The 26,522-nt window shown below is 39.0% G+C and overlaps 1 pseudogene; it reads right to left on the reverse strand.

Moving 5' to 3' along the window:
- Nucleotides 1-7,324: 7,324 nt before the first annotated feature.
- On the reverse strand, nucleotides 7,325-7,811 carry LOC132649567 (cytochrome c oxidase subunit NDUFA4-like; annotated as a pseudogene).
- Between the last annotated feature and the right edge of the window lie 18,711 nt (nucleotides 7,812-26,522).

A 26,522-nucleotide genomic window follows, 5' to 3' on the forward strand; every position in this document is an offset into this window, starting at 1 on the left:
CCTCACTGAGGATGATTTTTTTTCTACTCCCATCCATTTACCTGCGAATTTTATAATTTGATTTTTAATGACTAATATTCCATTCCCAAAAATGTATATATTCTTTATCCATTCCTCTGTTAAGAAACATCTATAAGTTGTTTCCAATTTCTGGCTATTATGCATAGAGAAACAATGGAAGCAGCTGAGCAAGTGTCTGTATGGGAAGATGAAGCTTTTTGGGGTATATGCCCAAGAGTGGTATAGCTGGATCCTGAGGTAGACAGTTACCATTTTCCTGAAGAGCCTCCATACTTATTTCCATAGTGGCTGTATAAGTTTGCAGTCCCAGCAGCAATGGGTGACTGTTCTTGCTCTACTTCCTTGCCAGCATAACCTGTCATTTGTTTAAATACACTAAATGTACAGAACAAAGAAAGATATTAAAAGCTGCAAGGGAAAAAGACTAAGTTAGACATAAAGGCAATCTTATTAGAATAACCTCTGAATTCTTAATAGAGACTCTAAAAGCTTGAAAAGAACCTATGTTCCACAACCACAGATGCCAGCCCAGACTACAATTCCCAGAAAATTATTCAATCACAATAGATGGAGACATGATAAAACCAAACTTTATCAGTATCTGTCTACAGCCCTATAGAAGATGCTAAAGGAACATTTCAACATAAAGAGGTTAACTGCACCTAATAAATAAATACTTCTAGACCACCAAATCAAAAGAGGGGGAAAACTATAATAAAATAACAGGAATCAATAAACACCACTCATTGATAACACTCAACATCATCAATGATCTCAATTCGTCAATAAAAAGACACAGACTAACAGAATAGATGAGAAAACAGAATCCATCCATTCTTCTGCTGCATCCAAAAAACGCACCTCAGGAGATAAGGATGGAAAAAATACAGTCGTCTTAATATCTGACAAAATACATTTCAAACCAAATTAATCAGAAAAGGTAGGGATTGTCTTATTGGTTGATGTGTGAAGGTCCAGCTGAGTGTGGATGAGGTCATTCCTGGAAAGATGCCCTGGGCTGTGTAAGATTAGCTAAGCAGCAGCCTGTCAGCAAGGTAACAAGCAGCATTTCTGTATGTTTTCTGCTTTAAGCTCCTGTTGTTCTTGCCCCGATTTCCCTCAGTGATTAAACTATGACCTGTAAGTATAAGCCAGATAGAACCTTTCCTTCTTTAAGCTGCTTTTCATCCAAGTATTTTATCACAGCAGCAGAAAGGAAAAATCAGAACACTACTCATCTGTCTTTGCTTTATCATCTATCCTGAGCTGGCCTTGCTTGAATTTTCTTGACATGCAGAAGAATGTCAAGAAAGGCGGAAAATTGTTCTGTTATCTTGTGGCACTTCATCTACACTCAGTGACTCCATGCTCTGAAAAGGAATAAAATTTGAATTTCAGTGCTATAAACACAAGATAACAAAGGCATAAGTCAAAAATTGCCATAAGATATAAAAAGAAATGGATAAGGAAGAAATTACAAATGAAAAAGTAACACAATATAAAGACTGGATGCCAAAGCTGGACAGAGAAGAGGGAATAAAGGGATCAGAGAACTCATGAACTATTTTGGTTAAGCAGGATAAGTTAGAAATGGCACCAGAAGTAGGAGAGCCTGTTGGCACAAGCCTGTAATCTTGGGTTCTTGAGAGGCTAAAGCAGGTAAATCACAGTTTCAAAGCTTTCCTAGGTTCCAAAGCAAGTCCAAGGGCAGCTTGGGTAACTTAGCATGGCTCTGTCCCTAAGTATAAAGACTAGGGGTATATCATTTTGATAGAGCACTTGTATAGCAGCTGTGATGTTCTGTGTTCAACCCCCAGCACTGAAAAAAACTTACGAGGAAATATGCAGTAAGCGGTTTGTGATGACAGAACTGTTAGAACATGGGCCTTCTAGGCCAAATCCCAGAGCCCATCAGGCCTTGTCTCCCTGCAGCAGTCCCTGGGACACAGGGTTAAGGGTTACTCTGCCTGGTTCCTCCATGCTCCCTGTCACATATCCTATGTCAAACTGAATCAATACCCTTGAAATGTTATAAAAATCTGATCTTTTCTTTGTTTGAGTTATTGGTCTGGAGGTTCCTCAGGGAGGTGATCTAAAGCTTTCTCTCTGAGTAGGTGCCTCTGTCCTCTACCATCTCTCTCATGATTCCTCTTTACTTTCTCCTCTTTTCCCTCTTCTCTCTCCTTCCCACGTCCCCTTTCTCTCTGTTCTTTCCTCCCTTTCCCTTTTCTCTCTCTATTTCATTGGTCACCATAAACGTTGTGTGCCCTAGTTTCTGTTGATTGCTGCACACTGGATAGTTTTCTGCAGGAACTATAAAAAATCCCCTGGAGTTCTTGAACACAGCAGTCACCATAGAGCCTCTTAACCTGCCATGTGTTCAGTAGCTCTCCTGCTCCAGGACATAGACCTTCCTCTATAAAGATCTTCTGAAGGTAATAGAATTTGCAAAGTTTTAAGTGACAAGTAGTGCACAAAAGATGTTCTTTCTATTTCAATGAGAAGCATCAAAGGGGCCATTGAGAAATTAAATGTCTCTGACATAAACTCAGTGGCCAGCTGTTTGATCACCTCCCCCTGGAGGGTGCAGCTTTGCCAGGCCACAGACAGTCTTGATGAGACCTGATAAGCCAGGGTCAGATAGGAGAGGAGGACCTCCCCTATCAGGGGACTAGGGAAAGGGCATAGGGGTTATGAAAGAGGATGGGTGAGACTGGGAACAGACGAGGGCTGCAGCAGGGATACAAAGTGAATAAATTGTAATAAATAAGTATGTAAACTAAGAAAATATAAGTAAAAAAATTAAATATTATTCTAGAGAAATCTGGCCATCTTTTGTGACAGAAGTATGAAATTACAAACAGTTTTGATAGAATGCATATAGTACTCTCGAATTCTCCTTTTTTTTTTTTTTGAATTCTCCTCTTTACAGGGCTGTGGAAGCTACATTTTCTAAGACTGAATAAAGTGGCTGCCCTGCGGTTATTCGGTCTCACTCAGTAACATATGCTAGAACTAACACAGAGTTACATAACTGATGCAGATACTGAGTTTTCCTTCAGGTTTTAGGATTCTGACTTTCAGTTCTTTCCCGCTGAGTCCACAGTAAAATCGGGTGCTCTTGTTTGCCCTGGTTGCTGAGGAACGAAGACTCCCCAAAGCTCAGTGTCCGCTGTGCTCTGCTCTCATTCACCACCAAACTCAACATAGGTGTTTTCCTGCTTTTACCCACCCCACGGTACATGTGCCCCTGACTTCACTTTTCTAAACATGTATTCTCCAGTGAAAGCCTAAATTGTCTTAATTTCTGAACTCAAAAGTTCCCTCGAGGTCTGCATTTTCTTTGTAGAGTCCCTTCTCATTGGCTTCCCTGACACCACCACAGCACAACCCTCCTGTGGCTCCAGGGTACACATTAACAATACACAACGCACAGTATAGAAAAATCTACTATCTTTTGATATGTGTAGAGCCATGTATATATAAGAGCTATTAAACTTTTCCCACATGCACGTAGGTAGAGAAATGGCATAGAACTAGATATCTGTAGACAGGCTAATGAATAGAATAGATGTTTTTGAAGAAGAGTCCTTCAGAAACAAATATGAGTAGAAATTCATGAAATTTACAGTGAAAATACTCTGGTACTATGAAATACAATTAAAATTTTTGTCTCTAAATTATATTTTAAAAAACTATCACTACTGAGATATAATGTCTCTAAATTTTAAAAAACTATCAGTATTGAGATATAATGTCCTAAATTGAACTGAAGTATATACCTTGAACAAATTTTACATTTGTGTGCACAGCTGTGCAAGCACTACCAGTTGTCACTGTAGAAAGCATATTGCTGCCCCAGAAACGCCCTGTGTTCCTTTTCTTCCCATGCCCTGGGCAGCCATTGATTTGTAATAATGAGCAAATTATTTTTTGTATTGTTTCAGATGCAGTTGTATTCAGTGTATTATTTTGAGGTTAATTTATGTTATTTTTGTGTGTAATAGTTTATTCTTTTATCCTGGATATTATTCCATTGAATGAATAATAATACAAAGCATTGTTCCTTTCAGTGTTAGTGGGTGTTGTTGAGATAATTCCAATTTTCTGTTAGAAACAAAGTTCTTATGGACATTTCTGCACAGGTTTTTGTATTGGGTATATGCTCTGGCAAATATTTGCGTATAAAATGTTTGAATTATATAGTAGATCTATATACCTTATATGCTGGCTAGTTTTATGCCAATTTGACACAAGCTAGAGTCACTGCAAAAAGCCTCAACTGAGAAAATGCCTCCATACGATCAAAAAAATATATATATCAAAAAGCCTGTAGGGCATTTTTCTCAATTAGTGATTGATGTGGGAGGGCCCAGCCCATTATCAGTGAGGCCACCTGGGCTGGTGGTCCTGAGTTCTATAACAAAGTAGGCTGAGGCGGAGCAAATCAGTAAATAGCATCCCACAAGGGCTCTCCAGTTTCCTGCCCAGCCTAAGTTCCTGCCCTGACTTCCTTCAATGATAAACAGTGATACAGAAGCATAACTAAATAAACCCAGTCCTCTCCAACTTGCTTCTAGTCCTAGTTGTTTCCTCACAGTAATAGTTACCCTCTCTAAGATACCTTATTTACAATTCCATGCTTTGAAATCTCTTCCATCAGTCTATGACAACTCTAACCCCTCTCATATACAATTTTAAGCACAAGACTCATTCATGGAACGTCTCCAGCAGAGCTGCAATTTAGATTCTGACATCTGGCATCTTTTCAAGCGAGCTTTCTAGCCATTTGCGTATTCATGGGAAATATCCTCTCAAGTCTTCTGTCCTTTTTCTGAGCAGAGGTGTTGCATTGTAGATGTATTATGGGCACCCCACAGTTAGATGGTTTCTGCGTTTTGACCAGTTGTCAAATGTAATGGTTGCAATCTGCTTCACAAAGAAGCTTCTTTGATGAGGGGTGCGAACGGCACTTGTCTGTGGACATACGGATATGTGTGTTGAGAATGATGCTGTGGTTTAGGAAATTAGAAGGCAGTTGGAAATTAGATTGCTTTAGGAAAGTATCAGTTATAGGTTCTCTAGGGTCCATAACCTTACTAGGCAAGGGTTTGCAGTACCAGGAGTGGATTCCCTCCTATTGGAAAGGCCTTAAGTATCATTAGATGGCTGTTGATTACCCCAAGAAATAAGTGTCACTATTGTACCCTTGGGGATACTTCGCTGTGTTGGCCATTTTTGTGATTCATAGGCTTTACTGCTGGTAGTATTGTTAATTGCTTTTCTCCCTTGACAGCTTATATTGTATTTTCAGATACTATAAAAGCTAGTCCCCAGAAAGGAGGCTTCCAGGTAGTGTCCAGTTAGATTCTTCTAAACCTTACGTCTGAAGTGGATGGTGCATTCAGCAATGGGATCTCACCTTTAAGTTCTGGAAGGAACCCAAGGACAACAGTGATAGTCTGTATCGATCTGGGAGATGCTTACACTCCCCTGACCAAAAACTTGAAGTGAGGTTTTCCATGTTTTATATGAGATTTCTGTTAGATAGTCCATGGCTCTTAAGAAAGCATTATCACCCCAAGTGGCATCATTTCATATAAATAGTTTATATATGTATATTCCCTTTTATATATTATATATGTACTTCTAAATAAATATAATATTTCCCTGTGGTTCCTGTTCATTTTTCCTAGCTTGCTGAGTGTTTACAATCCTTGTCTAATATTACATAGAAATGTGAGGGCGAGTTTCTTCATCTTTGCACTGTTCTGAGAGAAAGTGTTCATTCCTTAGCTATTAGTCTAGTAACTTCATGTATTTAATAGTTATCTCTTATTAGTTTGAGGAAGTTCTATCACTAGAATTGGGGAAATAACTTTTAAGTTGGGTGTAGGTTTTTGTCAGTTGCTTTTTTCTGTGTCAACAGAAGTTTTTGCTTTAATTTGGCACTGTGAAAAATTATATTGATTTTCTGATTCTAACCCAGTCTTGATCCTTGGATAAAAACTATTTTGTCATGATGTAGTATTCTATTATATATTGCTGAATTTAATTGGGTATTTTCTTTATTGCTTTATATGTATTCAGGAAGAATAGTGGGATGTCTTTATTTGGTTTACTATTCCTAAGATAATGATCTGAGAATTATGTTAGAAGATGTGCTTGGGATTTTTTTTTCTTTTTCTTTTTCTTTTTTCCTGGATGTCCAAGTATTTTAACTATAATATAAATAAATATAAATAATTTCCTTTTTTTATCTGGGTACCTTGAATTTATTATTTCAGTGTTCATTTCTAAGTATTTTCTAAATATTAATTACAATTTATTTACTTTGTGTCCCAGCTGTAGCCCTTCCCTTATTCCCTCCCAAACCCCCCTTCCTCCCTCATCTCCTCCTTGCCTCTCTCTAAATCCACCTATAGGGGAGGTCCTCCTTCCCTTCCATCTGACCCTAGCTTATCAGGTCTCACCAGGGCTGGGTGCAATGTCCTCTTCTGTGGCCTAGCTAGGCTGCTCCTCCCACGGGAGGCTGGGGAGGTCAAAGAGTTAGAATAGAGTTCATGCTAGAGACAGTTCCTGTTCCCCTTACTAGGGAAGCCACTTGGCTACTGAGCTGCCATGGGCTATATCGGAGCAGAGGTTCTAGGTTATATCCATGCATGGTCCCTGGTTGGAGAATCAGTCTCAAACAAGCCCCTGTGCCCAGATATATTTGGTCCTTGTGGAGCTCCTATTCTCGCCAGGTCTTACTAACTCTCTCTTTTTTCATATGAGTCCCTGCACTCTGCCCAAAGTTTGGTTATGAGTCTCAGCATCTGCTTTTATTTTTTAATTTTTTTATTAATTACACTTTCTTCATTTTGTATCCCCCCATAAGCCCCTCCCTCCTCCCCTCCCAATCCCACCCTCCCTCCCCTTTCTGCATGCATGCCACTCCCCAATTCCACTGATAGGGGAGGTTCTCCTCTCCTTTCTGAACTTAGTCCATCAGTTCACATCAAAAGTGGCTGCATTGTCCTCTACTGTGGCCTGGTAAGGCTGCTCCCCCCCCCCCAGGGGGAGGTGGTCAAAGAGCAGGCCAATCAGAATATGTCAGAGGCAGTCCCTCTTCCCATTACTATGAAACCCACTTGGACACTGAACTGCCATGGGCTACATCTGTGCAGGGGTTCTAGGTTATTTCCTTGAATAGTCTTTGGTTGGTATATGAGTCTCTGGGAAGTTCCCTGTGTTCAAATTTTCTTGTTCTGTTGCTCTCCTTGTGGAGACCCTGTCCTCTCCAGCTCTTACTATTTCCCACTTCTTTTTTTTTTTTTCAAGTTTCAGAGATTTATTCATCAGTGTAATTACTCCAAAAAATCAACATGATTTCATGCATTAAGAGGAGAGTATTTCCTGGTTAAGTGGAAAATTGCGCGGATGGCTTCAGGAAAACCTTCATTGTAAGCAGCTTTATGATGAACTTCACAGTTTAGAAGTCGGGGCCTTCTTTCTTCAGTTTGCTGTAGTCAACATTCACTGAATAGAACTTGTATTGATCATTGGGACCCAGTTTGTTCCAAGGCTCTGGGTTATTCTTCCTGTCCCAGCAGACATCTGGATTGAACATTGCTAAGCGCAACACATACAGTGCTGCTCCAGTGCCTCCTGCTCCAATAATACGAAGAGAGGGATCAAGCTGGGATGCTTCCTGGCTTGCCCGATAATCTGGCGGAGCATGTCTGCGGCAGAGGCCTACTTCCACAGCGACAGGAGAACAGGAGCAGGACACACGCTGACCCGCTTCTGCAACCCGGCTGAGCCTATTTCCCACTTCTTACATAAAATTCCATTCACTCTGCCCAACAGTTGCCCATCAGGCTCAGCATCTGCTTTGATAGTCTGCAAGGCAGAGGCTTTCAGAGGCCCTCTGTGGCAGGTTCCTAGTTTGTTTCCAGTTTTCTTCTTCTGGCTTTCAGAAGCCCTCTGTGGAAGGTTCCTAGGTTGTTTCCTGTTTTCTTCTTCTTCTGATGTCCATCCTCTTTGCCTTTCCGGATGGGGATTGACCGTTTTAGTTAGGGTCCTCTCTCTTGCTTAGTTTCTTTAGATGCACAGATTTTAGTGGGTTTGTCCTATGTTGTATGTCTATATGAGTGAGTATATACCATGTGTGTCTTTTTGCTTCTGGGACAACTCACTCAGGATGATCCTTTCCAGGCCCCACCATTTACCTGCAAATTTCATGATTTCCTTATTTTTCATTGCTGAGTAATATTCCATTGTATAGATGTACCACAATTTCTGCATCCATTCTTCAGTTGAGGGGCACCTGGGTTGTTTCCAGCTTCTGGCTATTACAAATAAAGCTGCTACAAACATGGTTGAGCAAATGTCCCTTTTGTGAACTTGAGCCTCTTTTGGATATATGCCTAGAAGTGGTATGGCTGGATCTTGGGGAAGCTCTATTCCTACTTGTCTGAGAAAGCGCCAGATTGATTTCCAGAGTGGTTGTACAAGTTTACATTCCCACCAGCAGTGGAGAAGGGTTCCCCTTTCTCCACAACCTCTCCAGCATGTGTTGTCACTTGAGTTTTTGATCTTGGGCATTCTCATGGGTGTAAGGTGAAATCTCAGGGTTGTTTTGATTTGCATTTCCCTAATGGCTAATGAGGTTGAGCATTTCTTTAAGTGTTTCTCGGCCATTCGATATTCCTCTACAGAAAATTCTCTGTTTAGCTCTGTTCCCCATTTTTTAATTGGATTACTTGGTTTGCTGCTTTTCAGCTTCTTTAGTTCTTTATATATACTGGATATGAGTCCTCTGTCAGATAAAAGGTTGGTGAAGATTCTTTCCCAATCTGTAGGCAGTCGCTTTGTTTTGATGATGGTGTCCTTTGCTTTGCAGAAGCTTTTCAGTTTCATGAGGTCCCATTTATTGATTGTTGATCTTAGAGCCTGTGCTATTGGTGTTCTGTTCAGGAAGTTTTCTCCTGTACCAATGAGTTCTAGGGTATTCCCCACTTTTTTTCTAGCCAATTTAATGTGTCTGGTTTTAGGTTGAGGTCTTTGATCCACTTGGACTTCAGTTTTGTGCAGGGTGATAAGTATGGATCTATTTTCATTTTTCTACATGTAGACATCCAGTTGGACCAGCACCATTTGTTGAAGATGCTATCTTTTTTTCATTGTATGGTTTTGGTGTCTTTGTCAAAGATCAGGTATCCATAAGTGTGTGGGTTTATTTCTGGGTCCTCTGTTCGGTTCCATTGATCCACTATTCTGTTTCTATGCCAGTACCATGCAGTTTTTAAAACTGTTGCTCTATAGTACAACTTAAGATCAGGGATGGAGATACCTCCAGAAGATCTTTTATTGTAGAGGATTGTTTTAGCAATTCTGGGTTTCTTGTTATTCCATATGAAGTTAAGAATTTTTCTTTCCATGTCTGTAAAGAATTGTGTTGGTAATTTGATGGGCATTGCATTGAATCTGTAGATTGCTTTTGGTAAGATGGCCATTTTTACTATGTTAATCCTGCCAAGCCATGTGCATGGGAGATCTTTCCATCTTCTGATATCTTCTTCTAATTCTTTCTTCAGAGACTTGAAATTTTTTTCATACAAGTCTTTGACTTCCTTGGTTAGGGTTACTCCGAGGTACCTTATGTCATTTGTGGCGATTGTGAAGGGTGTTGTTTCACTAATTTCTTTCTCAGCCCTTTTGTCTTTTGTATACAGGAGGGCTACTGATTTTTTTGAGTTAATTTTGTATCCGGCCACTTTGCTGAAGGTGTTTATCAGCTGTAGGAGTTCCCTGGTAGAGTTTTTGGGGTCACTCACGTATACTATCATATCATCTGCAAATAGTGATAATTTGACTTCTTCCTTTCCAATTTGTATCCCCTTGATCTCCTTCAACTGTCTTATTGCTCTAGCAAGGACTTCCAGCACTATGTTGAAGAGATATGGAGAGAGTGGGCAGCCTTGTCTTGTCCCTGATTTCAGTGGGATTGCTTTAAGTTTCTCTCAGTTCAGTTTGATGTTGGCTATAGGCTTGCTCTATATCGCCTTTATTATGTTTAGATATGTGCCTTGTATCCCTGATCTCTCCAATACTTTAAACATGAATGGATGTTGCATTTTGTCAAATGCTTTTTCAGCATCTAGGGAGATTATCATGTGTTTTTTTTCTTTCAGTTTGTTAATATGGTGGATCACATTGATGGATTTCCGTATATTGAACCACCCCCGCATACCTGGGATGAAGCCTACTTGGTCCTGGTGGATGATATCTTTGATGTGTCCTTGGATTCGGTTTGCGAGTATTTTGTTGAGTATTTTTGCATCAGTGTTCATAAGGGAGATTGGCCTGAAGTTCTCTTTCTTTGTTGAGTCTTTGTGAGGTTTAGGTACCAAGGTGACTGTGGCTTCATAGAATGAGTTTGGTAATGTTCCTTCTGTTTCTATTTTGTGGAATAGTTTGAAGAGAATTGGTGTTAGCTCTTCTTTGAAGGTCTGGTAGAATTCTGCGCTGAAGCCATCTGGTCCTGAGCTCTTTTTGGTTGGGAAACTTTTGATGACCACTTCTATTTCTTTGGGGGATATAGGACTATTTAATTGATTTACCTGGTCCTGATTCAGCTTTGGTAAGTCAAATTGATCAAGAAAATTGTCCATTTCGTTTAGATTTTCAAATTTTGTGGCATATAGATTTTTGAAGTAAGTCCTAATGATTGTTTGGATTTCCTCAGTGTCTGTAGTTATGTCCCCCTTTTCATTTCTGATTTTGTTGATTTGGGTGGTATCTCTCTGCCTTTTAGTTAGCTCGGCTAAGGGTTTGTCTATCTTGTTGATTTTCTCAAAGAACCAGCTCTTGGTTTCATTGATTCTTTGAATTGTTTTATTTGTTTCTAATTAATTGATTTCAGCCCTGAGTTTGATTATTTCCAGCCATCTACTCCTTTTTGGTGTGTCTGCTTCTTCTTTTTCTAGGGTTTTTAAGTGAGCCATTAAGTTATTTCAATGTGCTGTCTCGAATTTCTTCTTGAAGGCACTTACTGCTATGAACTTTCCTCTTAGCACTGCTTTCATTGTGTCCCACAAGTTTGGGTATGTTGTGTCTTCATTTTCATTGAGTTCTAGGAAGATTTTAATTTCTTTCTTTATTTAATCAAACCACTAAATATGCAGAATAAAAAAGTGTATTGAATGTAGAAAAAATATATATTTTATTTTGTTGTTATTGTTGTCTGTGTGTAAGTTTATGAGTCTTCCACCCCATTGATTCTTACCTCCTCTTCTTTAGAGTTTCCTGAGCCCTGAGAGGAGGAATTTAATGGAGCCATGCCAGTTAGGATTGACTGGTTAAGGTCTCTCACTCTCTGGACACCGAGGAAGCAAGGTCTTTGAGACACAACAGAACTGACGCATATAAGACCTCACAGAGACTGTGGAAACAGCATGAACAGGGCCTAGCAAAGGAAAAATTTGTTTCTCCAGTGGAATCTCACTGTGAACACACACCACACTTAAGGGCAGACCCCCATGCCCAACAGTAGAAGGCCAACACAAACAAACTCAGTGAAATTTCTTTTCTTTTTGTCTCATAATGTTTGTTTAATGAATTTTTTAATCCTACATGCATTTTTCTTATATATTATATTTATGTTTGCAATATTGTTGTTATGGGATTTCTTTGTGTGTGTTTGTTTTGGTGTGTATATATTTCTTGTATTTTTTTCTTCACCTCTTTGTTTTTTCTGTTCATTTTTTTGTTTTGTCCTTTTTGTTTTTTATTGTTGTTATTTTTTAATCATTATTATATATGCCTGTTTGTTTTTAATGAGAGAAATCAAGAGAGTGTGAGATTTATTTTTTAATCATTATTATATATGCCTGTTTGTTTTTAATGAGAGAAATCAAGAGAGTGTGAGAATTTGGGTGTATGCAGAGATGAAAGGGGCTGGGAAGGATTGGAAGAGAAGAAACTACAATAAGAATATTTGCTCAACCATGTTTGTAGCAGCCTTATTTGTAATAGCCAGAAGCTGGAAACAGCCCAGATGTCCCTCGGTGGAGGAATGGATGCACAAATTGTGGTATGTCTACACAATGGAATATTACTCAGCAATAAAAAAACAAGGAAATCATGAAATTTGCAGGTAAATAGTGGGATCTGGAAAAGATCATCCTGAGTGAGCTATCCAAGCAGCAGAGGGATGCACACGGTATATACTCACTCATATAGACATATAATATAGGATAAACCTACTAAAATCTGTACACCTAAAGAAACTAATCAAGACGGAGGACTCTTGCTAAGATGCCCAAAGAGGCTGGACATCAGAAGAAGGAGAAAAGAGGGAACAAGTCAGGAGCCTGACACAGAGGACCTCTGGAAAGCTCTGCCCTGCAGACTATCAATGTAGGTACTGAGACTTATGGGCAACCTTTGGGCAGAGTGCAGGGAATCTTATGAAAGAAGTGGGAAACAGTAAGATCTGGAGAGGACAGGAACTCCACAAGGAGAGCAACAGAACCAAAAATTCTGAGCACAGGGGTCTTTCCTGAGACTGATAGTCCAACCAAGGACTATGCATGGAGATAACCTAAGACCCCTGCACAGATGTAGCCCATGTCAGTTCAGTATCCAATTGGGTTCCATTGTGATAGGAACAGGGACTGTCTCTGACATGAACTGATTGGCCTGCTCTTTAATTACTTTCCCCTGAGGGGGAAGCAGCATTACCAGGCCACAGAAGAGGACAAGGCAGTCACTCCTGATGAGACCTAATTGACTAGGATCAGAAGGAAGGAAAAGAAGTCCTCCCCTATCAGTGGACTTGGGGAGAGGCATGCATGCAGAGGGTGGACGAAGGAAGGGATTGGGACGGGAGGAGGAAGGGAACCAAGCAGGGGGATACAAAGTGAGTAAAATGTAATTAATAAAGAAAAATAAAATAAACAAAATAAATACATAAAAAGAAAAAAAATGAATATGGTGTGTGAAAGATATCTGATTTCAATAAAAATGAAAAGTATAGGCCAGCCTAGCCTACAAAGCAAGTCCAGGACATGGGATACACAAAGAAACACTGTTTAAAACAAACAAAAAAAAGTAGAAAAAGAGACTCACTAAGGAAAACCCATCATAATAAGAACAGATTGTTTTTGGTTGTGTGTGTGTGTGTGTGTGTGTGTGTGTGTGTATTTGTATATGTAAAGAGGACTAGGAATAATTTATTTCAAGTTTTGGGAAGGCAACAATTGCCAACCTTGACTATTGTACCCAACAAAACTCTCTGTCAGAATTGGAGGAAAAGCAAAGCTAGCTCTACCAAATATACTTGAAGGAATTCTTCAAACTAAAGAGGAAAGAGGAAGATAAATACACTTATGAGGCTAGTGAATAAATTCTACTAGAATAATAGTAAAACTAAAGAAAACAGTAAAACACCAAACTACAAAATCATCGAAATGACAAGAATTAGTGCACATCTTTCAATAATAACACTGAATAATTAATAGTCTCAATTCCCCAGTTAAAAGATATAGTATTTTTACCTAGAATATAAAAGTAACTAAAATATTGAACAAGGAAATAAATAGCTCAATAAAAATGGGCTATGGACCCAAACAGAAAGTTCTCAAAATAATAAATGCAAATAGCTAATAAATATTTTAAGTAGTCTATATCCTTAGCCATCAATGAAAGTCAAATTAAAACTACTTTAAAGTCTATTTCATACAGTCAGAATGGTTATTACTAAGAAAACAAAACCAGCAAAGACTTGTATGTGGGAGAGTAAACATTTATTTTTTTATTAGCAAGAATATAAACTAGTGTTATCAGCATGGAAATCAATGTGGATGTTTCTTAAAAAGCTAAACATAGAATTATTTTATGACCTGACTGTACTATTCCTACTCATACCCAAAGGCCTCTGTGTCTGTCCATATGTTCATTGCAGATATGTTTACAATACCTAGAAAATAAAAATCATTCCAGATGTTTATCAACAAATGAATGGATAATGAAAGTTTAATATACATAAACAATGAAATTTTATTCACCTATAAAGATGAAATTATAAAGTTTGCACAAAAATTGACAGAACTGCAAAGTGTAAGAAAGGCCCAGAAAACTGTTCAGTTTCTAGTGTGGTATTTTTGCTTCTATACTTTTAATTTTTATTTATTTATTATTGGTGTGTGTTTATGTGCACGTGTGTGTGCATGTGTGTGTGTGTGTGTGTATATGGTTGTGTTTGAGGGCATCTATGTGCCACAGCATGAATATAGAAGTCAGAGGACAGCTTTGGAGAGTAGGTTCTCTCCCTTCAAGTATGAGTGAAGATCAAGCTAAGGTCATCAGGCTCAACGTGCAGGCACTTTTATCCCCTGAGCCATCTTGCCAGCCCCTAGCTTCTAATTTTATATATGTATATTTATGTGGAAATGAATACAGAGGTCAGGAAACTGGAAGGGGTCTCGTGGGAAGTGAAAAGGAAGCTTTAAGGGAGAGAGTGAAAGCAAACCACCTGAGATACAAAAGTCAAAGGGGGAATACTGAGTGTAAGAAAGTAAACGCAATAAAGGGGAAAAAGATGAGAAGAGGAGGGGTGGAAGGCAGTTATCAATATGCATATCAGAAAATGCCATAAGCACATGTTTTGAAAACTAATTAATATATATATATATCAATTTAACTTAGTTTTTTTTACTAGTACTCAAAACAATACATATTAGTGGGTGATAAGTCATATTTCACTATATACACTTCATAGTGTTTGAACCGAGTTAAATATACTTATGTGCTAAAATATTTATTGTTTTTAAATATTAAAAATCTTTGACATTCAGCTCTGGTACTAGTTGATGAGCTGGGGTAGATGGGAAGGGGGGCTTCCCTTTGCTGAGGAAGAGGGGTAGGGTAGGAGGGAGAGGGAGGGAGGGTGAAACTAGGAAATGAGGAGGGATGTGGCTAAGGCCAGGATGTAAAATGAATTAATTAAAAAATTATTTCTTCCAGCATTTTGACCTATACAGAATTATGATGCACTCTTGCTTCTGCTCTCACTCCCATCCTGGGAATTGAACTCAGGGTCTTGGATTTGCTAGGCAAATACTCTAAGAGAGCACATCTCAGCCTTGTGATATACTTTTATCTGAGGTCATCCTAGTGTGCACTATACCTTCTTGCTTTAATTGTAACTTGGAAACTGTTGGTCCTCTCTGTTCCATCTCTCTCTCCTTACTCATAATTTTTATTTTAAAACATTGAAGGATTCTAGGTTATCTAGAACCTATGCAAAGATGTAGCCCATGGCTGCTCAGCATCCAAGTGGGCTCCCTAGTAAGGGGAACAGGGACTGTCTCTGACATCAACTTAGTGGCAGGCTCTTTGACCACCACCACCCCCGCTGAGGGGGGAGCTACCTTACCAGGCCACAGAGGAAGACAGTGAAGCCAATCCTGATGAGACCTGATAGGTTAGGGTTAGATGGAAGGGAGGAGACCTCCCCTATCATTGGACTTGGAGAGGGGTATGGGAGGAGATGAGGGAGGGAGGGTGGGATTGGGATAGAGTGAGGGGGCATTACAGCTGGGATACAAAGTGAATAAACTGTAATTAATATAAAAAATTAAAATTTAATTAAAAATTTATAAAAAGAAATTAAAAAATAAGTCAATTATAAAAGAACATTGAAGGAAAGAAACTGAAGAAAAACAGTATAGACTTAAGGAACGATCACATGGAGGAATAATATATACAAATTCCCTCTTAGGTGATCATACATCACAATATTTCCTACATCTGCTGCCCAATTATGGTTTTGGCTATAGAGAAACTGCTTGGAAGCACTACTTTTTTGTGTTGATAATTTTGTACATGTATAGAACGTGTCATGATCATTTTCACCCTTTACATATTGAGCCCATTTTCTTCCCAGCTTGTCTCCCATTTTTATGTCTTAAAAACATTCCTAACCTAGAACCCCTGCTCAGACATAGCCCATGGCAGGTCAGTGTACAAATGGGCTTCCCTAGTAAGGGGAACAGGAACTGTCTTTGACATGAACTCAGTGGCTGGCTCTTTGACCCCACCCCCGAGGGAGGAGCAGCCTTGCTAGGCGACAGAGGAAGACAATGTAGCCAGTCCTGATGAGACCTGATAAACTAGGGTCAGATGGAAGGGGAGGAGGACCTCCCCTATCAGTGGACTTAGAGAGGTTCAGGGAGGAGATGAGGGAGAGTGGGTGAGGATTGGGAAGGAATGAAGGAGGGGGCTACAGCTGGGATACAAAGTGAATAAATTGTAATTAATATAAAAATAATAAAAAGTATTTTGGGGTAAAAAAAATCACTGAATTTAATTAGAGTTGTTCTTTGAGAATGGGTAAGGGACTACTTACCAAGACAACCATTAATTACCAATAGCTTCTCACAGAATGTTGGGACCCCTCATTAGTCCCTTTCTTATCCATGATGAAATGCTTGTAAGTCCAGTTTTGTGCAGATCATCCACCGTTAACTATAGCCACAGTCACTATGAGCTCATGGGTCCAATGGCCATGCCACGTCCAGCTGAGAGAATCCTTTTCTTACAGTCTTGTTGTTCCTTCTTACACAGTGCTCCCCAGGGCCACGGGTGGGGTGATGTACATATCCCACATAGAACCGGGCACTCTGCTGTCTACTTATTTTCAACACATTGGCCAGTCCTGCGTTTCTGTGTAAACCAATACCTACTACCAAAAAAGGGAGCTTGTCTGAACAAGGTGTAGAGAAGCACTTGGTCTGAGTATAAACATGACTATTTAGAAGGAAACTTGACTACATGTCCCTTTAACAAAGCTTCAGCAGTAGGCCCTCCCAGCGTCAGCCATGGGCTCATTAGCCCCCAGATAGCCATGACACTGTTGTACTAGTGAGCATACCCTGAAGATCACTACTGTAGTGTGCAAGGTCCACAGCTGAGCAAGACTGTTACTGACCCCACCCTACAACGCACCTTTTAGCATGACAAACAAACACAAGGTACCAGCTTATCTGGCTTCATTTTTGTGTTATTCATCCAACATTTGTGATCTCAGCAATAGGGTCTTACCAGCCAGTTATAGTGGGCAACAAGGAGAAATGACAGTAGCTTATAATAGTGTAAGCATCTTGAGCCTTTGGGGCAACAACTCTTAGGAAGAAATCACACATATGTATCTTTCTTGATTCTGCTTCCACTAGAAAATGCCAACTAAAACAAATAGCATCAAGAAAAATCAAATGCTATCAAAGATGTAAAAAAAGGGAGCCCTTACTCATTGGTTGGAGTGTTAACTGATACAGAGATCAATATGGAGTTTGATATGTATATATCAGAATTTAATAAATTTGCTTAAAATAGTAACAACAGACTCACATGTGAGAGCTGAGAACCCAGTCCTTGACACTGAATGCCCTTGCCTTTTACTATAGGCTGATAACTGATGGTTACCAATCTACAAAGTGGGGCTCCTCAGAAGTCTCAATTTGATACTGGAGCCCCAAAGGTTCCTGGAGAACTATTGGTCTCTAGTCTGTGATGGAAACAGCAGCAATAGTGCAAATCAACGCATCAGAAACAGGGAAGGCTAAGAAAGCAAAGGGTGAGATGATCTTCCTTTTACCACATCCTTTTCATCTACCAGAGAGTACTATTCCCAATTGGATGGGCCTTCCCATGTCAATCAAGGCAATCAAGACAGGCGAGGTTTCCTACTCAGGTATATAATTTGTGTCAAGTTGATATCAAAATCAATCATAATGCTAATTATTTGTAGGATAAAATCTCAAAGTAGTTTTAGTTTGCATTTCCCCAATGGCTAAAGATGCTCAACACTTTTTTTGCCTCTTTGAAACAGGGTTTCTCTATGTAGCCCTGGACAACCTGTTACTGTGTATCTTAGTCACTGTTCTATTGCTGTGAGGAGTCAGAGTGACAAATCAATGCATCGCTTACTAAAACAAAACAAAACAAACAACCCCCCCCAAAAAAACCCATTTCATTTGATTGGGGGTGTGTTTGCTGTTTCAGAGTTTTAATCCATTATCATCATGGCAGGGAGCCTGGCAACGTATAGGCATCACTGGGACAGTAGCTGAGGGCTACATCCTGATGCGTAGGCAGAGAGGCAGTGCCTAGACCTGGAAGGGGCTTTTGAAACCTCAAAGCCCACCCCCAGTGACACACTTCCTCCAACAAGGCCCCATCTCTTAATCCTTCTAATCCTTTCAAAGTTCCAGTCCCTGGTGACTAGATAAAGAAATAAATGAGCCTGTTGGGTCATTCTAATTCAACCCACCACACTGTATAAACTAAACTGACGTTGGACTCACAGATATCTGCAGCCTCTAGCTACTAGGGGCTGGGATTAAAGGTGTGTGCCACTGAGACAGATGATGTTGAAAACTTTCAGAAATATTATATGTATTTTTTTCTGCTTGTTTCCTTAATTTTTTTTTCTTGAGTTCTTTGTGTATTCTAATCCTCTAAGGTATAGCGGACAAAATTTTTCTCTCATTTTGTCGGCTTATATCTGGATCCTACATTCAGTTCCATTGGTCTACACAGTAACAATGACAATACTGTGTGACAGTACCGTCTGTTATCCTTAGAGTTCTGTAGTACAAATTGAAGTCAGGTATTGTCACACCTCTAACAGTTCTTTTCACTCAGAAATGCTTCGGCCATGGTGTCTCTTGTACTTTTATGTAAATTTCAATACTGTTTTTCTGGTTCTGTGAAGAATAGCACTGGGAGTTTTGATTGAGAGTGCATTGAATGTGTAGATAGCTTTTGATAGGTTGTCCATTTTCACAATATTAATTTATTCCATTCCATGAGCATGGGCTATCTTTCCATCTTTAACTGTTTTTCTTGAATTCATTTTTCAGGTTTTTAAAGTTTTCATTCTCCATGTCATTCATCTTCTTGGAGGTTTACTCCAGATTTTGTGGATGGGACTGTTTCCGTTTTGTTTTTGTTGTTGTTGTCGTTGTTTTTAGTATGTTTACCATTGACATTTAGGAAGCCTGATGATTTTGTTTTAATTTTGTATCATGCTACTTTGCTCAAAGTGTTTATCAGCTTCAGGAGTTTTCTGGTGAAGTCTTTAGGTAATATGCATAAAATCATATTATCTGCAAGTGAAAATACAGTGAGTTCTTTTCCTATTTGCTTCTTTTGTCTTATTGATATAGCTAAGACTTCATCATACTACTTTTCTTATTGTAGTAAACTACACTGACAGAGGGAGAAAAGGGTTAATTTGGTTCACAGTTTCCAAGGTAGTTTGCTAACAGACTACCTTAACAGGAATTTAAGGCAACTGGACACATTGCAGCTATGGTGAGGAAACAGAGGGAGATGAATATAAATATTGGTGCTTATTTAGCTTTCTCCTGTCCAGGAACCAACCCCAAGAAATGGTGCTACACGTGTTCATATGGAATCTTTCCAACTCAATGAACCTAATCAATATGATCCTCACAGGCAGGGCCAAAGACTAACTAATCAAGATAATCTGTCACAGGTACACAAACATGTTTCCTTGGTGAATCTAGATCTTGTCAAATTGATAATATTTATCAATTTAACAGATTTATCAACTTAACAGATTTCAAGCATTATATTGCTTAGAAATGAAGAGTGCGAACATTCTTTTGTCACTGACTTCAGTGGGAATTCTTTAAGTTTTTCTCCTTTTAGTATAATGTTGGCTACAGGTTTGTCACACATAGCCTTTGTGGTGTTCAACCTCCTAATCTGTCCAGGGCTTTTATAAGGAAGGGCTGTTTTGTCAAGGCCTGTCCTGCATCTCTTATATTATGCAATTTCTGTCCTTGAGTCCACTTATGAAGTTAATTACATTATTTATTTGTAAGTTTGATCCATCCCTGCTTGAAGCCAAATGGATAAAAATGAGTGACCATTTCTAATATATTCTTGATTTTGCTTTGCAAGTATTTTACTGAGAAATTTGGGAATTATGTTCAATGGGGATATTAGTCTATAATTTTGTTCTTTTGTTTTTCTCTATCAGGTTTTCTATGAGTGTAATGCTGCTTCAGAAGATTAGCTGGGAAATATTCCTTCCTCTTCTGCTTTATGGAATATTTTGAGAAGCATTGGTTTTAATTCTTTAAAAATCTGGCAGAATTCTGCACTGAATCCATCTGGACCTGAGAATTTTAGTCAGGAGATTTAAAAAAAAATTAGTGTATTAATGTCTTTGCTTGGTATGCACACACACATATTTCATCTTCATTTAAATTTAGTAGTTCATATCATCTAGATATTCATCCATTCCTTTTTATAATTTGGTGGAATATACACTTCTAAAATATGTTCTTATGATTTTTCTGGATTTCATTTTCTATCTGTCATAATGTCATTTTTTTGGTCTCTAATCGTGACTCCTCTAAAGAGGAGTCATGTCATCTCCTTTTTTTTTAGTTGCTTTTTTTTTTAAATAGAACCAAGTCTTCATTTTTTTAACATGGTTGTTTATTTGTTTTGAGACACTGTCTCGTGTATACTAGGAAGGCCTCAAACTCTCTTTGAGGATAATCATGTGTTTCTTTTTGTTTTATATTATTATTTGGGTGTGTGTGTGTGAATCATGTGGAGTTCAGAGGATAACTTTTGGGACTCAGTTCTCTCCTTACAACATGGCCTTCGGAGATCTAACTCAGATTGTCATCAGTCGTATGCTGTAAATATTTTTACCCACTGAGCCATCTAGCCATCCTGATCTTGAGCTTCTTATCCTCATGCGTGCATCTCCTGAGTGCTGACATTACAGGGGTAATCCACCCAGCACACTTAGCACATCCAAATTATTTGGTACTGGGGATTAACCCCAGGGCTTTGTGTGTGCTAATTAAGTACTCTACCAGCAGATGAACATTCCCAGAATCCCTTTGATTGTTTGTTTCTATGTTATTGATTTCTGTCCAGATCTTAATTATTTCTACCTGTTGACTACTATGGGTTTGGTTTGTTCCTGTTTTTCTAGCACATTAAGTTACATCATGAAGTTCTTTATTTAAGATCTCTCAGATTTTGTAATAAGGTACTTATAGCTATAAAAGCTTCTCTTAGGGCTGCCTTCATTGTATCCCATAGGTTTTCTATGATGCAATTTTATTTTCATTCAGTGTTAAGAACTTCATCATTCCATTCTTTACGCCATCAATAACCCATTCATCATTCAGTGGTGTGCTATTTGTTTCCTATGAATCTGTGTGTTTTCTGTAGTTTTTCTTATTGTTGGTTTCTGGCTTTATTCTATTGCAGTCAGATTAACTACAAAAAGTTTCTTTTTAATTTTTCTATATCAATTGATATTTGATTTGATATATTATTTATTTTAGAATAAATTTTACATACTCAGAACAATGTGTATTCTGTGGTGTTTATATGTATAAAGTTCTTGAGATATCTGTTAGGACAGTTTGATCTATGAGTTCATTTAACTCCGGTGTTTCCCTGTTTATTTTTTGCCTGGTGACCTGTCTATCGGTGAGAGTGGGACACTGCTGTCATCTACTGTTACTGTGTTAGGATATGTTATAATACTAGTTGATATATTATTTTATATCTAGTTGTATCTGTGTTTATAGCATATGTGCTTAGAATTGTAATGTCCACTTGATGGTTTAGCTGTTTCTTCAGTCATTATGACTCAGTTTATCTCTTCTGACTATTTTTGATTTAAAATGTATTTTGCCATTTATTAGAATGTTTATGCATGAATGTTTACTAGTTCAATATGCTTGGAAAGCTTTTGCCTATTCTTTTACCATAAGATAGTGTCTATCACAATAGTACCAAAATATCTTGGTATAGGGTCTTTTCTGAGACTGATACTCCAACCAAAGACTATTCATGGAGAGAACCTAGAACCCCTGCTCAGATGTAGCCCATGGCTCAGTATCCAAATGAGTAATGGGAACAGGGGCTGTCTCTGACATGAACTCAGTGGTTGGCTTTTTGACCACCTCCCCCTGAGGGGGAAGCAGCCTTGCCAGGCCACAGGAGAGGACATTGCAGCCAGTCCTGATGAAGCCTGATAAGTTAGGGTCAGATGAAGGGGGGGAATCCCCCCTATCAGTGGACTTGGAGAGAGGCGTGGGAGGAGATGAGGGAGAGAGGATGGGATTGGGAGGAAATGAGGGAAGGGACTACAGCTGGGATACAAAGTGAATAAACTGTAATTAATATAAAAAAAAACTGGAACACAAGCAAGGGGTACCTCTGCTAGCTGCTGTCTGCCGCTCTGTCCTCCTGGAAACCAAGAATTAGACTAGAAGCTAAGTGTGGATATGGTAGTGGTGGTGACTGGGGTTGGGGGGGCACGCTGTTAGTTAAGGTCCAGAGCAATAAAGCTTCAACCTAGAAAAAAAAATAGTGTCTGTCTTTAAGGGTAAAATATGTTTCTTGAAAAAGAAGAGTTTCTGATTTTTTTTCTTCTAGTGTGCATATTTGGCAAGTTGGTATTTAGTTTTATTATTAAAATATGTATTAACTTCTGTTATTTTATTGATTTTGTAGTGTTAGTTATTTAATAGTCTTATTTTGCATAGAAACTCTTCTGGACTCCTTCTTTCCCTCCTCAGCTTCTAGGACAGGCTTACTCTTCTCTTCACTGCACAGTACTTCCTTCTAATATTCTCTATAGAGTTTGCTTGGTTGTCGTGGAATCTTTTTTTTTTCAATGCAGTTTATTCAGGAACATTGAACAATCCTCGGACCCCGGGGAAAGCCAGCCCACAGCTGAATCTTTTAGCTTGCTTTTTTCCTCGTGATAATGGAAAGTTTTTATTTTTATATCTGTTATGACAGATAGTTGTGCTTGGTGTAGTAATTGTGTGTGTTGGCAGCTGTGGTCTTTTAGAACCTAAAATGTGTTTTCCATGCCAGAAGGCTTCTCGAGTTTTTACTGAAATTTTGACCATTACTGTAATGGGCTTGCATCTATAGTTGAGTCATTCCCTTTCTATTGCAGCTGTCAATGGCTTCTCTTCATTCTGTATTTAGTGTTTTGACTATAATATGATATGTGGAGTTTTCTAGTCATGTTTATTTGATGTTCTGTCTATTTGATTTTCTCTTGTGCCTGGATGGACAGCTCTTTCCATATATTTGGGGAAATTTCTTCTTTGACTTTGCTGATATTTTCTCTGTCTTTGATGTGAAATTCTTCTCCTTCTATGTTCAAAATTTTTAGATTTGGATTTTTATGTCATTTCAAAAGTCTGTTATGTTCTATTCATAGGTTTTTTTAATGATGACTTAATGATGCAATTCTTCTGTCTTGTCTTCAATCCCTGATATTCGGCCTATTATTGACACTTTCCCCTGAGCTTTTTATTTGACTTCTTAATTTTTTTTTTATTTCCACAATCTTTTAAGTTTAGTTTTTCTTCAATATTTATACCTCTTCATTGAATTCTACTTTCCCATCTGGATTAATACTTCCTTATTTCATTTAACTATTTGTTTATGCTCTCTTGGAATTCATTTGGATGATTATTTATATGCCTTTGAATTTATTCATGAGCTTATTTTTGCCCTCTGATTCACTTGAATAATTCTTTTGAATTCTTTGCCTAATTTTATCTAAGTTGCCCTCTCTAGAGGTTGTCTTAGTCAAGGTTTCTATTGCTGTGATAAAATGCCATAACCAAAAGCAAATTGGAGGAAAAAAGGATTTATTTCATCTTGTGTCTCTTGGGTCACACTACATCACTGAGAGAAGTTAGGGAGGTAACCTAAGGAAGAAGCCTGGAAGCAGAAACTGAAGCAGAGGTCATGGATGAATCCTTGCCCTCCAAGGCTTGCTCAGGGCTGGACCCTCTTACACCATCAGCCAACAAAATGCTCAGCCACAGGCCTGTATGGTGGGGGCATGTTCTCAGCGGAGGTTCCCTCTTCTAAAAGGATTCAACTTTGTGATAATTTGATATAAAACTATCCAGCACAATTGGCCCCTTCCAATTTGGCGCACAGTATTCAACTATAACCATTCCTTTCTCATTTTTACCCAAGATGGTGTGTTAATATTAATATCACAATATAAAAAATTTTAAAAGTCCCACAATCTTTACAAATTTAAACATAGGTTTAGTGATTATAAAATATCCATGGTTACTTTCAAACTCCAAAGTCTCTATGAAACATTGAACCTAACACAAATGTGGGTTCTTGTAAAATGAAAAATACATTTAAAAACTCTTATTACAAGGAGGAAGAACTAGGGTGCAGAAACAATCAGATCAACGCACAACCAAAGGCCAGCGCAGTGTGAAGCTCCAGGTCAGGCTTCTTGGAATCATTACAATTCGCTAGGCTCTTCCAAAGGGCTTCACCAGCTGTTCATTGCAAATTCAGCTTGTCCCTAGCCTAAGGCTGGCCCCACGCCACAGCTGCTGCTGCCTTTAGCAATCCCACCATGCTACTGATACCTCAAAGATGCTTTGGTCTCCACTGCTACTTGGCTGCATTTCACCTTCCTGAGATTTTTTTTTTTTCAGGGACTCTAACATTGCCACTTAATACTAATCCTCAGTCTATCTCCATGACCGCTTCAATCCTGAGGTTTCCACAGCTGCCCCAGATTCTCTCCATGGACCCTGTGAAGCCAGTTCTGTCCAGAAGACTCTTACCTCACCACATCCAACCACATGTGATGCAGCCTCAGCTGCCTTTGTATGATAGCTTGTTTCTGTGTCCCAGAGACTTTGATTGTCTCGGCAAAGCGAATGTTTCACTTCCTCAGATTTTTAATCCAAAATATCACATGTATGGCCCTGATAAAGCCTTTAATTTTCTCTAAAACCTCATAATTCGGGCTTCTGCACTGATCTCTGCATTAGTTTCTAAGACCTCACTGAACACCCGTCTGAGCTCTGAGTATTCTATATTTTTTCAGCCCAAAGTTCCATAGTCCTTTTGCAATCCTTCCCAAAACACGTGGCCAAGTCTATCATAGCAGTACCCCATGATTCTGGTTCCGATTTCTGTTAGTTGGGGCTTTTATTGTTGGGATGAAATACCATGACCACAAGCAACCTGAAGAGGAAAGCGTTTGTTTTGCTTATACTTTCATATTTCATTCCACCTTTGAAGGAAGTCAGAGCAAGAACTCAAGAAGGGTGAGAACCATGATGCAGGAATGATGTTGAGGTCTTGGTGATACTTACTGACTTGCTCCCCGAGGCGGGCCCAGCCTCCTTTTTCATACAACCCAGGATCCCTACTCAGAGGTATTACCACCCATAATGGGCTAGGCCTACTAATATCATAAAACAAGAAAATACACTGTAGGTTTGCCAACAGGCCTATCTGGTGGGGGGTATTTTCTTAAATGAGTTTCCCTCTTCTAAAAGGACTCTAGTTTATGTCAAGTTGACTTAAAAGTAGCCAGCACTGTGGTCATACTTATGGGATTGGTAATTTTTGTAGAGACATAGTTGTCTTCACTTTTCATGTTGCATGTGCTTTCGCATTGGAAATTGTGCACATAGAGTTAGCTGATAACCTTCTGGCATCTGTGGTGGGCGAGCATTTGGATTTGGTCCTATTCTCCCCGTTTAGCTCATCTTGCCTTGGTTTATCTCTGGTGAAGTTCGGCTGTAGGTGTACTCGGTGCCACATCATTAATGGAGCAGCTGAACTGATTTGGGCTAAGATCAAGAGTGGAGCCTCTGACCCCACAAACTGGATTCTGTGCTACCACATAACAAGGGACTGCACCTGACAAGGGTCAGGCTGTGGTATTGCATTCTCTAACCTCATGAGCCAGGGTGTGAGGTGTATAGTGGGAGCTTCACTGGGCGCAGAGGTCATTAACAAATGACCTCAGAGAACTGACAGCACCACTGAGATGCCTGTGGTGTGGCAGTGACTAAGCAGATAACAGGATGTGACCATGTATCCTCAGGAATATGACAGATGTGGTACAGTGGGGGCTGGGCTGAGGGTAAGGTACAGGTTTGCATCCTCTAACTTTATGAGTTGGGGTACATTCACTACATCAATGGCCGTGATGGAAGTAGAGTAAGGGGTTTTGGAACTCATGGGCCAAGATATATAGTATGGTGGAAGCTGCCCTGGTCAAAAAAAAAAATCACTTTTTAATTAAAGCTTCAGTTAATTATGGAGAAACCATGCACATTAATATGTTTTGAGATAATTCTATTTCAATGTGAAGCTGGACTACTCTAAAAATGCAAGATTCAAAATAAATTGTTATAGATATTTTCTAAAACATCTTAGGTATAAGCTTTCATATATTTGAAGGTGTGATATTGAAAATAACTCAGGCTGTTGCCAAGACTGTAAACTGGCAGCCAGGTGTTTTGCTGAAGACAATACCTACACAACTCACTGAACATGGAGAAGTCAAGCTGGTGCCACACAGAGGCTTCATGCCTGTGTGCTAGCATCTTTGGTACAGCATGGAACTCTTCATACTATTA

This window comes from Meriones unguiculatus, chromosome 20 (assembly GCF_030254825.1).
Source record: "Meriones unguiculatus strain TT.TT164.6M chromosome 20, Bangor_MerUng_6.1, whole genome shotgun sequence".
Classification (NCBI taxonomy): Eukaryota; Metazoa; Chordata; class Mammalia; order Rodentia; family Muridae; genus Meriones; species Meriones unguiculatus.